General features: G+C 35.2%; 1 long non-coding RNA gene across 6 annotated transcripts in view; it reads left to right on the top strand.

The window, feature by feature from the left end:
* Positions 1-721: 721 nt before the first annotated feature.
* Positions 722-12,190, top strand: part of LOC134169102 (uncharacterized) — a 95,003-nt gene continuing 83,534 nt past the window's right edge. For 5 of the 6 annotated variants that reach the window (XR_009966772.1, XR_009966777.1, XR_009966779.1 and 2 more), the window contains exons 1-3: positions 722-1,289; positions 3,118-3,217; positions 4,687-4,818. This is a non-coding gene — a long non-coding RNA (uncharacterized LOC134169102). Of the gene's footprint in view, positions 1,290-3,117; positions 3,218-4,686; positions 4,819-10,556; positions 11,199-12,190 lie in introns of those variants that run through there. The other variant, XR_009966778.1, reaches the window with a different exon arrangement.

Here is a 12,190-nt window from a genome sequence, read left to right as displayed (position 1 = left end):
GAGAGGAGGAAATTGCAGTTGACATTAACAATGTTGCCAAAATTATAGTCTTACAAGGTATATGTAAAATGCATTTATACTGGTATTACAATTCTTTTTGCAAAGTAAAGTTCATTACTTTTGTATCATTTTCAGAAATAACTATTTTTACCATGTACTGAGTGCCGAAGGAATGGCCAAATTGTGCATCTCTCAGTGAGCCTTGTTCTAAAACGATTATTCTTTCAGGGCTGTATGTAAATATCTGTATGAGTATGTTCCATTGACCATCAATGGTCATCCACACTCAGATTTGGAGAAGGGAATAAACACAAGTATCGAACTGGAGAAACCCACTGAAAAAATATTATGATGTGAACCGGCATATCTAGAGGAATATCTCATGCCCTTGAACAGACAAACTGACAGGCATTGTCTCAGATAAGTGTTATAGCTTTGCCTCAGTTTGCAAGTGTGAAGTGTCAAGTTTATAAATTAAAAAATGCTGATAAGCTGAAGTCCCAGTTCTGCCTGGGTTTTAGAAACATTTTGTGTCAAGCCTAAACAAAGTGCAAGCAAAAGGCTATGAAAACATGTTGTTCTTCACAGACCTTGGTATTATAAAGGAAAGATGAGAGTACTGAAAGACCATAAAGGTGGTTTTAAGCCTTCCAATAATTCCAATGGTGCAGTAGAAGTATACTACTGCATGTATGTTGTGTGTTAAGTTTTGTGCACATACACATTTAATTGTAGACCTAGACATATAAAAAGTCTGCCTAATTACAGCTTGTAGCCAGTAAAATCAGCAATCCAACCTCTATTTCTAGCTAAACCTTGCTAATTTTTTTAAGACATTGCTACTGAGGAAATTGGTGCAGAAGAAATTCTGACTCAGACAAGTGAGATGGGGAAAGCAAAGGTATAGTATAGATTTTTATTTCTTTTAATAGATTAGACAATAAAGACTAACTGTTCAAGGTATTTTCCTTGGATCCAGAAGTGGAATTACATCATTCTCTGAACGTTTGCTAGGGGAGAAGCTGGGCCATGTTGATGACACCAAAACAATTTGAAAAAACTCTATTTTTTCTTTGTACCTCCAAAGGTGTTTTGTAGTCACCAAAAGTCTCAGTTTTAGACCATTGCTCCTTTTCTGAAGTATATTGACAGTTCATAGTATAAGTTGTCTTAGATGAAAATATCATTTCTAGCATTGTTTGAAATAGCATTATTTATGAATTAAGTATTTAAACATTTCTCACCTTGCCAAATACATTGTTGAGGAGTCAAAAGGTAGAAATATAGAGGTAAGAGATTGTTTACACTGCATGGTATTTCTTGGATGTTGGTTTGACTATTAAAGGCCAATTAAAGTTTCTATTGAAGTAAATAGAGAGATATATAAAAATAACAAATTCTTTGTTAGATTCTTTTGAAACAGCTTGAAAATTTGTCATGGGTTTATTAACATTGTAATGAAAAAGTTTTGAGAAAGAAGAAACTCACAAGGACTTGGTAATGTTAAGTTTATGGTTAGGTTAGGTTGGACTTGATGATCTGAAAAGTCTTTTCCAACCTAAATGGTTCTGTGATCCTATGAGAAATAAACCTCAACAAAGACTGAAGTGGTTATTTCATGTACTTTAACAGACTCTTAAGGGTAATAAAAGAAAGCAACTGTTAAAGAAAGTATTTTTATCGAATGGGGTCACCAGCAAGTGAACACCTCTATTGTAGAATACTGCTTAAATTTTACTTTAGTTTTCTTGTTGGAGCAGCTATTTAATGCAAAAGGAACATAATGATTAGCTTAGTTGCTAAATGATTTTATTTTCTTTTTAGAGTTGTTTTACCTGGTTTCAAGGTAAAACAACTTTCAGAATTACCAAGACATTTGGGAACTCCAAAACTTTGGGATCTAGTTATAAAAGCTCAGTTTTTTTAAGTATGAAGTATTTCTTCCTGTGAATTCAGTTTTTTAAGTAACAGTTGAAAAACTAGGGCTGATTTTAGAGCTAAGCCTCTCCTGTCTTTGTGATCTGCTTCAGGCATGCTGCTATGACTTATGGTAGCTTTCTACTTGGGAAAGTCAGTTTGGGCAGAATCAGAATCCATGGCACTGTGAAAGGCCAAGATAAAGTATGTTAGATTTTTTATAACTTCCACTTGAAGTGGAAATGTGTAAGCTTTTACTAATTTATATCTTTAAAATTTAAATGCTTAAAGTACTAAGGTACAGACTAGGTGGGTATACATACTTGAGAGTATAAATTTGTACATGAGTAAAACTAATTTAAGAACAAATTTGAATTCTCACTATAGAAACATTTTAAAAATTTGGTAAGCAGCTATCCAAAAATCCTTTATTCTTTAGGATCAGTAGGATTGCATTGCTGCAGAAGTACATAGAAATAAGAGGAACAGATTTCTAATAGTCATGTGCTAATAGTTATCACCAACATAAAACAATCACTACTTTGTTCCTAGTATCAAACAATCTGAAATCCTGACTTTTGATCCATTTTGCATATTGGGTTGTTACTAATAAAGCAAAGATTATTTTACTACTTTTTCACGTATTAACCTATTGTATAGTATTATGCAGACTTTCACAATCTATGTTAAAACAGTGACTGATAGATTGAAGAATATTATAAATGTTATGTCATTTACTGCATTTTTCTTTTGGCTTAGAAATGAAGAAAACTGTTAATTCCTGTTACTTGTCCAAGTCCAAATACTGTCAAGTTGATAAAAACAAGTTGTGCAGAGTGAAGGACAGATATAAAATTCAGATAGTTGAGCAGCCTAGATAAATTCTATGTCTAAGCAGTGACCTGTTGATAGTACTTGCTGCAAAATGTGTGCACAAATGTAACATTTTTGACATAAAGTGTTTATATACAAACAGAAGCCTGCTCTTGGAAGTTAACAGTGATTGATATACAGAAGTAATCGGTTGTCCTACAATTTATTTTGTTTTTTTGCATAAACATAATGTCTTGGCACTCAGAGAATGGCTGTAGACCTTGCTAGTATTAGAGGATAAACATGGGGTTTATTAATCAGTATATTAGCATGCACCTGTATCTGAATTTATGATGATACCTTTTTCCCAGTTTTTTCCCTTTGCAGCCTAACCAGGAAGATCAAGACCAATTGTTTGACAGAATTGGAGGTTTTGTGGCACATTTTTCTTCTTGTTCCCAGGGATGCTGAAGATATTTTTTTTCAGGTAATAGTACAATTAGCATTTTCAGTGATGTATGGGTTAGATTCAGCTCATAAAAGTATAATGATATCAAAAAGAAAGTATTGTATTTTTAAGGTAATACGTAGGCTCTGGTCCAGTCCAATCATTGCCTTATTGCAGTGACTCTGTTCTGTAGGAGCTCTTTTAGCTGTGAAATTATTTAACTATTGCAGAATTAGCCAGCAAGGATATAATCATACCCAGAGACATAACTTATAATTCAAATGATGAATGCTGATTTCATTTCATGCTTTCTTTGTGCTACTGTGTAGGAGAATTATTCTGGGAGAATCTATGGTAAGCACATAAATGCAGTCAGGAAGGAAGCCTTAAAAATTCAAGCCCTAGGTAAAACTATACTAATTCCTGGAAAAGCTGCTGAACAGGGTGTTGTAACAGCAGACTAGGAGAGCTTCCCCAGTAACTATTTGTAGGTGGCTTTGAAGGTATCTCTGTAAAAAATGGTCACTTTGTATAAATATTCTTACAGGATTCAGACTATGCCTGTCCTATTGGAAGTAGTATTATATTGCCATTCTGAATGTTTTGACAGTAACAGTTTATGATTTTTAGGTTGTATATGTATTTTAATATCCATTTAAAAAGATTTAGAGCACATTTCTATCTTTGGTGCTCATTTATTTAGACTTCATGACAATGTGGATTTCATTATCTTGTATGTTGAAGCCGATTGACAAATGCAATAGAAATATGTTTTTGAAGTAGATATAAAATACCAAAATAATTTCTCAAAACCCTTCTCTGTGTCAGTCACTGTTGGGCAGAATTTTCTTTTTAATTACAGACACAGAAAATTGTATGTAGAAAAAAATCATCCTGAAACATTAAATTTGAGAAGGCTTGCATACTTCAAAGTTATATATGCACCAAACTCCAAATGGGCCTTTAACTTGGATGAGCTGGGTAAACCCACAGTGTACTCTGTAACTACTATAAATAGATAATAGATAGAATTAACTGAAATTTAGTCAGACCAGAGAAAAATCCCAAGACCACTGCTATGCCATAGATTCTGTATCTGCATAAAACCTATGGTATGGAGCTCTGCAAAGTACTACTGGAGTGAATATGGAAACCCACTGAATAAAGTAAATTATGTATTGCTGCCAGAATAATTCACAACCTCAACGAAACATAAACAAATATATTAAATTACCAGAATTGGAACAACACAAAGTAAGGATATTCACTCATGTGCAAAACTAAGCAGAAGCAGAAAGGAGATGGTAAAAACTGTCCTGTTTGACTCTAAGTATATGGCTATAATTATTTCAGTTAACAGGATTGGACCCCAAGGATGAGGTTGACCATGGTCATAAAAATTTGCACATTGGAGACAGGAAATAAAGCAGCTTTCACTCAGGAATATTCATAGGGTGATTTTCAAAATTAACATCAATATTCTTATAAATTAAATTTTTGATTTTCAGGTGTAAACTCAAGGAAAGGTGTATGGAAGCAATGGAATGTTGAAAGCTTGAAGGCTGCCACAGTAAATTATACTAGTAAAGATGCTACTGTTAAAATGCAAGCTAGTGCACCTGCCAGTTCTACAGCAACCTGTAAGTCTCGTAAATATTTCTAAACACACAATGCATGTCACTCCACACATTTTGGAAAGAAATCTAGAGTATATTGCAAAATCTAATTGTCAACATAAATTATTAGTAATATTTTCAGTTTGTTTTGCACAAAATCAAAATGTTATAGCAATTAAACATGAATTGATGATTTTGGTCTACTCTAAACATGCATCCTCCCAAATACTGATACTTCCATTTGATTAAGCCGTAAGCAATATTACAAAGTATTTAAAGAAGGTACTGATACTCTAGCTAGTAAAATCTGGCGGTTTTGATTTTGTCAGTTCCTCTCATACTAATGACAGCTATTATTTTTTCTACTCCTTTCTCTGGCACCTGGTTCCCATTTTCAGTATGTCTTGCATTCTTCCCTCTAACTTCTACCCCTTTGTCTTCCCTGTCCTGATGGATCAGATCTTAACTTTTATTCTTCCATACCAGCCTGCTATGCTTTCTCAATGCTGCTGTTTTAACCACTTCTCAAGCTGTTTGTGCTGGTGTTGCTTCTAGCTTGCTCTGAGTGTTATGCAACATTTTGTTTCTTCAAGCTAGCCAGCTTCTTTTCTCTTTTCCCTGCCTGAAATTACTGTTTTCCTTCTAACAACTACAGCCATAATTTTATGCTTCCAATCTTCTCTTGCTCCTTTTTAACTTCCTTCTGCCTCAACCATAACCAAACAACTTTTCCCATCCCTGCCTTTTTTTCTCCCATCTTTTTTTTCCATGAGCTCATATGTTTTTCTCTATTTAGATGATTTCCCAGTCATCGAGGTACGAAAACCTTATTTTTGCAAAATAATTCAGGAGAAAACTCATAAATTTGCATCATAGGTATCATTTAAGGCAGTGAGGTCTGTAATTCTTTGATTTTCCATTTTCTAGTGTATATTTGGCTGTATAATATAGGGTTATTCATTGCCAGTCTTAAAGATAAACTGGAGAATTATTTTAGAAATTCTTTAGTGATGGAACCTACTTGAATGGAAGAAGATATCTTTGTGCAGTTTTTCAGGGCTCCTCACCCTGCTCTGTTGGTAGCAGTCTTCCCGCTCCCCAGCCTCTACCATTTTCCATGCTATCACTGACGTGTTTTCTCTATGGTTAAGTGCTTAGGAAAAGATAGAGGGTTGCCTCTTGTATGTGTTAAGGAGAGAAGGTTTGGAACGTGCTGTACTCAGGAAATCCTGAATTAGTGCAGTACTGCAGACATATCAGAGGAAAGGAAGTATTCTCTCATGTGCCATGATTCCCACAAAGCTTTCTCTTAGAATGTAGATGTGAGAGAATTGCGTGGGTTTTCCCCAATGAAACAGACTATCTAAGCAACAAGGAGAGCTGCTTTTGAGGCCTAGCTGAAGGATTTGGTCTCTGTAGATGAATACAGCTTTGTCGAACCTTTGTATGGATTGGCTATGCACATCTGTGTCTTAAAAAAGTGAGCTATTTTACTGTCGTTATGTGTTGCCTTTTAGCTTTCCTGAAGAATTTTCCTTTTTTACTTTAGGATTTCTTTTCAAGCACAATTAAAAAATGAAATGTGGTTTATTTAAAGTTGAAAGTCAGTGTTACTCTCATCAGGTTACAGTCTTGAAAGGAAATTCTTGTTTACAGAATCAATTTTGTGTGTATTGCTCAGTTTGCAGGACAGTTTTTAGAAACAGAAATGTAACTATGTTTTTGAACAGAAGAACATTTGGGTTTAAAAATAATATGCTTTTACAAAACCTAAAACCAGTGGAAACATTTGCATGTTTTTTATGAATTCCAAAGGTTTTATTCTGGTTTAATCATATTTCCTCTTGGATCATGGTCACTGTAGTACTTTACTAGTATACAAAAACAAGAATATGAAACTGAGTAAAAAGTGATTATTTATGAAGTTGGTTCAGTAAATTACCTCAGCTGCTCATTAGAACACTGCTTACTTAAGGGAGTCTGTTTTAATGACAGTAATCTCTAAAGTCTCTGAAGCTATTGTTATCTTGATGTTTCTTTCCAAGATATAATGGCATGTTCTTTCTTATGACAGTAAAACAAACAGGAGAAGCCCTACTATTTTAGCTCTTCCTGTTAGTGTCCTATCCTGTGGTCTACCTTATTGCTTTAGGCTTGCAGGATGCTCATGGTTTTGTTCAATAATCATTTGTTCTCTCTTATGACCACTGAAAAGTTGTTGCTTGTCCAGATCTACTTTAGTGCCTAGTTTTCAGTGAAACCAAAAGGGATAGCGTGTATAGACAAGTTAGTCATACTAACATGTTGTGTCTTACGCAAGAATTGACTGTCCATGGTTTCCAAATGTTGCTTTTCCTCTAAAGGTCTCATCCAGTGTTCCTGTGGTAAGAATAATATCACAGCATCTCATATAGACATAAACAGGCTACCCTGTTAGCTAGCTTGAACAGAGAAAACCATATAACTTTGAGGGTATGGTATCCTGTGTAGCAACAGAAGTCCCTGTGAGTGTGGGTAGAAACAGCTACATCTCCTCTGTTGTCCCTGTGATCTGTTGTGATTAGTCTGGCAGTTTAAATCTAGTGTGGGGTATGTTTAGTGCTTTAGCAGCATGTACCAGACTCGAATTTACCTATCAAATAGCACACTGAAAGTGGCTAGTGTAAAGTTATATAAGAAATCTTTAGTGGAACCAGGTTTCAAAGGGCAGTAGATGAACCATGAAAACTCAGCAGTCACCAGCTGATGACTTGATTTTTGTCCATCAAAACTGGTGCTGTCCAAGGTAATAGTAAATTGTGTTTATGCTTAGACAGGAGATAGTAATTGTAAAGGGAGTCGGCCCTGAATTCTGATTAAAATCATACCACATAACATTATTATTATAAAAACATTTCTAGTGGTGATAAAGATATTACTGAGTTAGTTGGAAGAATAAGGGAGTGATTCCTCCCGTCTAGTCAGCACTGTCAATGCCACACTTGGAGTACTGTGTTCAGTTCTGGGCTTCTTAGTACAAGAGAAACATGGACATACTGGAGAGAGTAATAAAGGGCACAGAGATAATGAGTGGCCTGATGCATGTCTCCCATGAGGAAAGGCTGGGAGAGCTGGGACTGTTGTTCTCTTCAAGGAGAGAAGGCTCTGGGCTTATCAATGTATGTAAATACCTGAAGGGCGGGTGCAAAAAGGACTGAGCCAAGCTCTTTTCAGTGGTTCCCAGTGACAGGACAAGAGGCAGTGGGCACCAGCTGACGGAATGTCAGGAAACGCTTTTTTACTGTGAGGGTGACTGAGCAGTGCCACAGGTTGTGTAGAGAGGCTGAGGAGTGTCTCTCCTTGGAGATATTAAAAAAAATGTCTGGACATGGTCTTGGGCAACTGCCTCTAGGTGGCCCTGCTTGAGTAGGGGGTCTGGAGCAGAAGACCTCCAGAGGTCCTTTCCAACATCAACCATGCTGTGATTCTGTGAATAAAGTGCAACACAGGGTCCGTTAAATAAAGGTGGGACAGTGACACATCTTTGGTTCAGGTTCTTCCCTTCAGGGAGAGGAGTACAGGCTAGAAGTAGTTCCTTTGCTGCTGTATAAAACCAGAAATGCATAAATAAAACATTATACATGGATTTGCATGAGTTGTTCAATTAACATAACACCATAGATATGTCAGTTCGTTGTTGGTGTATGGTCAGAAAACATAGGTACAGACCAATGAAGACTCATTGTAGAATGAGCTCTTTTCAGTGTTTACCTGGCAAAGCTAGAAAAAGGCTTTTTTGTGTTTTAGTCTTACAAAATTCTGAACATCCAAGTGGCACAATGAACAGACTCTATTAACTCCAGAGAGAGCTTAGCCTGCAGAGGACAAAGCCCTTAAATTGTCTGTGACTTCTCAAAGACGGGGAAGCTGTTGGTCTATGTGAAGTGAACTTGTAATCAGTTTCACAGAGCTACCTGGGTACTAGGTAAGCCAGATATCTACTTTCTCCATGTAGCTGAGCACACTAGATATCTAGTTCCTGTGTGTGCATATATATGTGTGTGTGTGTATATGTATATGTATACATATATGTATAAATGTATATATAATTCCTATAAAATCTGCTGGACTTTGGCAGCCTACTTAACCTGATACCTTCAGATTCTCACGAGGTACCAATATCCACCTTTTAGCAACTTGGTATCCTTTGAGATCTGCACTTCACTGAAGAATGCTCAGTGTTCAGATCTTTAGCCATCTTTGTTAAAACACTGTTTTAGAAATTACCTTAAAAGTGAAGAGTTTTATCTGTTACTGGACTTCAGTCTGAAAACACTGTAACATTTATGTGACAAGTTTATGCATCTTCATTCTAATTGCTCTGCTTTTCTGGTTAGTGCTGAAGGAAAACAGTTTATTCTCACGAGGAAATAATTTCCTCTAAATTGAGTTCTTGTTCTCCTCTCTTTGTTAAGAGTCAGTCTTTTAAAGTGCCAGGCCTTTAAGTAAAAGAGTTTTCTTAGTGAAACAACCAATCTTGGTAAGCTAGGATGTGCCTTCCAAACACAATTGAAGAAAATTTCCTTTTTTAGGTCTGCACGGTAAGCATTTCAATGTCTATAATGGCTGAGATTTACAATCTAGCTTTCCTCAGCCAGGTGAGGTTATTTACAGAGCTCAAGTTTTAACACTTGGTAGTTTTAATACTATATGGATACTATATTGTATTTTGTGTAAGACTGTGAATTTAAGTGCATGGTGTTAAAAAGTTTTTTCTGGAAACTTTGCTGTGTATCATTTAAGTTAATATAAATGTCATGTTAAAAACTTCATACAACTCCTTGAATATTTTCCCATCTGAGTTTCTGCTTTAAGGACTCCTAATCTTCGAAATCTTCAAATTCTCCTGACAGCACAGAGAAGTTACCTTTTTTTCTGTTTTAAGGGAAGATGTGATGCAAATTCCTGTTACTTGTCCAGTGATGTAAACAGTTGATTTCTTTCCTTTTTATTTTTTTATTTAATGTTAGTTGAAAAAAGTATATTATTCGTTCTAAGTATGGATCCCAACTCTGATGATAACTTCCCCTAATTTGGGGAAATTATCTAACCTGTCAGTTTCATTTTCTACCTATGTTAAATATTATGAAATTATCCTGGTTTTTAGGAAGTTAGTATTGAGGAATTAGATTGTGGAGGCTTGTGAAGGATTTAGACTACTCAGATACTGGTTGTCAAATGCAGTGAAATACTGTTAATCTCTTACTACTTTATTGATTTAATGTTAACTTACATTTCGGTTTGGCTCATTCAAAAATGTACATATTTTCTTATTTAAAACACAGACAAGTGTATTTTAATAATTACTCAGTCGATTAATCATTTAGTAATCTGATTACAGATGCTATGCACAGAGTTGTTTTAAAGTACTTGCAACAGAATTAAAAGTGAGACCATATTGTACAATGTCTTTTAAAGGTCATGGAAATTGTCCAATTGTCATTTTTTATTGTGTTATAAAATGTATTTACACCATTTTGCATACCTTTAGTGACACACAAGGTATTATAGATAAGCTATGAGGCAAATGTGTAGTTATCCCCCAACATGGAAAATGCTTTTTGTGTAGCTGTTCAAGAGGTTGAACTGAACTCTAAATGTTTTTTTTTAAGAAAAATAACTTGGAATTACAGACTCTTTTGGGTTGGAAGGGTGCTGCAGGTGTCTTGTCCAGTCCCCTGCTCAAAGTAGGGCCCACACTGATTTTAGACTAATTTGCACAGGACTTTGTCCAGTCAGATCTTTAAAACCAACAAGAATGGAGATTCTGCAGTCTTGTGTGAGATTCCCCAGATGAGATTAGCTCATTTTTGTGTCACAGAGTGTTTATCGGCACTAATACAAAAGATAAGTAAGTAGAACCTTGTTAATTAAATTTAAAGAGCCTGCGTAACGGAACAGTTTCTGGGAAATGTGGATGGTTATTGAAGGTGGCTAAATAGAATGGCTATTTAAACCACAGGAGCTTGTATTTCAGTTTTAAACCACAGTCTATTTATGCTTTGTAGTATCTGTGGTAAACAAAGAAGAAAGCTAGATGAAAACCAATGCTTCTGAAGGAAAAACAAAGAAATAACAATTGAGAGTGGCTATTATAGCTGACTTTGGGTTTTCTTGAATCTTTAGTATCATAAAGGTTAGTAATGAGTTGTATCCAGGCAGGTATATCTGTTTCGTTTCATATGAACATATTTTCCTCCCAGATGGGATATCGCATGACTGATGTTAAGATTGGATTGTGATGTAATTGGTATAGAAGCTTTTGTGAGGGTTTCTGACATCTATTTGAATAATACCTGCTAAAATCTAATAGATTCTTTTTTCTTTTATCCTGTAATAGCTTGCTATTGTAGTTCACCACTATGAATTTTGTTTGGCTGCATCCCTATAATCTTGAATTACATAACCGAAAGATCTTTAGAAGAGCTTGTCTGTATCTGGATTTCATTTTAAGTGCTTTTTGCATATATATTAATGTATTAATTTGCATATTCATGTTTGAATTAAAACTTCAAATCTTAATGAGATTTTGTTCTTTTATTTTTTATTTCAAAGCTTCAACTAACCTAGTGTAGGTCTAGAAACTTCCACCAGTATGTTAATGTTGATCATGAGTGTGAACTTTCTTTCAGTGTTTATATATTCACAGAAAGGTGCAGACAGTGATTTGCAAAACAGTTTCTTTGATAGTACAGTCTATTGTTTTCAGTGAACAGGTAATAGATAAAAAAAGCACAGTGAATGTTTACTGACGTAGCTGTATTGACAGATTTTTTTCTACATAGACCCATTTATATCTTCACTTTGATGTTTGATATTAGCAAGTCAAAAATCATGAATGGTTTCCGAAGTATAGTACTTGTTAAACAAGTTTTGGTTTTGTTTTTGAGAATTATTGATAAAGAGAATTTTTGCCATTTTCGGTGAGTGCTATTACAAAAAAAGGTTCTCATGTCAGAAAAAATGGTTCACTCTAGACACTTGCAATGAAAAGTAAACCATTTTATACTGCTAGTAATTAGCTTGACTCCGTTTCAGGCATCTAGCAGCTGTTTTAGCTAATTTTTTTTGTGATCTTTAAGTTCATGGTTACCATAATACCTAGGAAACTTGCAGGCAATCTGAGCAAAATGAAATTATATAATGCATTAGTTGTGTAGGGATTAGCTGAGCACTTCAGTAGCTAGAAAATGGAGATGTCTTTTCTTCATCAGGTCATACTGATTTTAGCTGAAGTTTCAAACTAGTCATATAGGCTTTTATGTATTTCTTTATCTGTGAGTACAGGTTCTACCCTCTGACGGATCAGTTCCAGTACCTGCTGGAACTGTGTTGAAACCACGACAAGCTGTAACCT

This window comes from Pezoporus occidentalis, unplaced genomic scaffold, assembly GCF_034315485.1.
Source record: "Pezoporus occidentalis ecotype Australia unplaced genomic scaffold, CSIRO_AGI_Poc_V1 ctg11, whole genome shotgun sequence".
NCBI lineage: Eukaryota > Metazoa > Chordata > Aves > Psittaciformes > Psittacidae > Pezoporus > Pezoporus occidentalis.
The sequence above is the reverse complement of the archived record's forward strand: the minus strand, read 5'-3'. Positions and strand labels throughout refer to the sequence as shown.